This window comes from Pongo abelii, chromosome 5 (genome assembly GCF_028885655.2).
Source record: "Pongo abelii isolate AG06213 chromosome 5, NHGRI_mPonAbe1-v2.0_pri, whole genome shotgun sequence".
Lineage (NCBI taxonomy): Eukaryota > Metazoa > Chordata > Mammalia > Primates > Hominidae > Pongo > Pongo abelii.
This window is the reverse complement of record NC_071990.2, coordinates 50,137,201-50,140,082: the sequence shown is the minus strand read 5'-3', so window position 1 is coordinate 50,140,082 and position 2,882 is coordinate 50,137,201.

Sequence of the window (2,882 nt, the reverse complement as noted above, 5' to 3'; positions counted from 1 at the left end):
TCCTGAACTTACCAAGGTTTTCACCAAAAGTAAACGTTGCTAAGAGTTAACATTATAACATGTAATTGAGACTACTGAAGAAAAAGTTTTACATGCAAGGTGTACAAAGAAAGTAAAATGTGTTTTCAGTTTAAAAAAAATTATAAGAAGTCATGGGAATGTGACTTGTTTTTTGCCTAAAGGGTAAAGGATTGTTTGAGTTCAGATGAAGCTGAAGCTTTAAGCAAGTTGTGAAAGGTTTGTGAAAAATTAATTGTAAAAGAAATTCTGGGTGTGAACATATTGACTAAAGTTAAAGCAGTATTATTTCAGTTTTTCTAAAAATTAAACATTGGAATAAAAGCACAACAGGTTTTTCTTAGAGCACTGATCTACTATTTAACAAAAATTTATAAAGAGTTATAAAAGATTTAAGAGAATATTACCTTATGGTCAGACATTAAAATTGGATAGATTTGTCTATAAGGTTTTATTAAAAATTGGGTTTAAGTTAATAGTACACTAACGCAGAAGTGAAATTTGGCTTATTTGATATAAAAGTCATACAGGAAGCATTGTCAAATATGAAATGGTGTTTGGCCTTCTTTGGGCTGTATTTGTATTAGTATGTTACTGGTATGTGTTCCAAAATTATAAAAATCTCCTATAATTTTGATATGACTTAGTGTATATTATTAATAATTGTTACATAAAATCATTGTATACCACAAAGGTAACCAAATTTCTTTGTCAATCATGTTTTTGACTGTGGCTGCCCTAAAACATTTTGTCATCCACAGACAATTATTGCCTTGTTTTAACCCTCTTAAAAAGGTGGTTTTATGATCAACTATAGGACTTTCACAGGTGCTAAATGCAGGTTTCCTGATATCTTTGGAAATTGTGACATTAGAATAGAGGAAAAAACTTTCAGGACTCTGATGAAGAGCTGAAATATTTATGACTATTTTTCAGAAGAGAAGTTAATGGCATGGACTAAACTAAAAAAATAATCTTTTTGACTGTACTTAAAATGTTGCTAATCCTTTGTTTTGTTTTTCAGAGTCTAGAAAATTTTATTTTAAGCTATTTACAGCCTTTAACAATTAGGTAAAGTATGCTTCTATGAACAAAATCAGGAGCACATTTGTTTCTCTCTGCTGATTTATCCAGAATTTGAAAACGGTTTGTGGGTATTCTTAATTTATGGCAATGTAGTTATTTGCATAAGTGCAATAAGAATCTGTTTTCTTTTGCAACAGGACACAATTGGAGAAATTGTTTATTTTATCAAAGCTTTGACTGGAATGCTGTGCTTTCCTTTAAGGAATCAAACTTGACTAGTAAAGCCAATAAAGGCCCTTCAGAAAACTGGCCTCATACCTTGTCTACACAGTCCCTCTACAGGGTTCCTCACCTTTGGTAAGTAAAGAATGTCACTTTCTGACAGGCCTAAAAGCCCCAAGTTGTCCTGAAACCTCAAGAGTGGAGGAATTTAGCCAACTGTTAGGTATTTGAGGGTAAAAAACCCATGGCTGGGCTTGACTTTGAAAAAGCCTTATCTGAGATTCCTTTTATGAAACAGAGTTCCATCAAAGCCAATTTTTAAAAAGCTTACGTGAAAAATAATTATTCTTGCTACACTTTATACAAAGAATCCAGCCAAGCATAATAAAGCAAGTCAGTTTTACCATTATTTGTCCTTCATAAAAATGGGAAACTGGAGAGAGAATTATGTTTCTCTCTCCAGAACTATGGTGTACCTGCTATTAGATTCTAGTCTCATCAGTTGTTTTGAGTTTTTTTCTGCAATTTAGACTAACCCTGCTTATTCTTGTGAACCAACCAGCAATCTCTGGCTGCTGCTCAGAAGAAAATGAAGGAATGGGTAATGTAAAAACCTGAATCAATATTCCAATTCTGGGCACACTGGAATCAGCTAGTGACCCCATATCAGCTTGGTTTCAATAGTTGCCCAATTCATGGAAAGCCTTCTAATTTAGTTAACTTAGGACAATTTTGCTTATTTTGCTTTGCTGTTTTAAAATATCTTGCTGTTGTGCTCTTTGTGCAGGAATAGAGGATAAACTTACTCAACTTTTTAAAAAAGTCTTCCAGGTATCACCTTTTCTTGGAATTCAAGAGTTATGAATGGCCTTCATCATACTAATGCATTCTGACTGAACTCCTCTGTACCCTGAACACAAGAGACCCTAATAGTTACACAGAAATATCATTGCCCCATTCAGCCTGAAGAAGTTAAAGAAGATGAATCTTCATCCTTCTGCAACTGTTAGGATGAAGGGTTCTCTTATAAAAGGGAGAGGAGAAATATCAGAGGAATGTGAACTGGAGCAACTCCATCTTAAATAGGGGCTGGGTGAAATGAGGCTGAGACCTACTGGGCTGCATTCCCAGACAGTTAAGGCATTCTAAGTAAAAGAATAAGATAGGAGTTTGGCACAAAATACAGGTCATAAAGACCTTTCTTGTAAAACAGTTTGCAGTAAACAAGTCAGCTAAAACCTACCAAAACCAAGATGGCAACAAGAGTGACCGCTGGTTGTCCTCACTGCTACACTTCCACCAGGGCTGTGACAGTTTACAAATGCCATGGCAATGTCACGAAGTTACCCTATATGGTCTACAAAGGGGAGACATGAAAAATGCACCCTTTGTTTAGTATATAATCAACAAATAACCATAAAAATTGGTAACCAGCAGCCCTTGGGGCTGCTCTGCCTATGGAGTAGCCATTCTTTCCTCTAACAATTTGACCTTTTGACTTGGGGTTTTATATGTTGGCATACTTGCAGGGTCTTGCATTACTCTTCCCTTGGATTAGGCCATCTGCATGTGCAGTAGCCTGCTAGCACTTGGGAGCAGCCTCATGCACAGTGTGT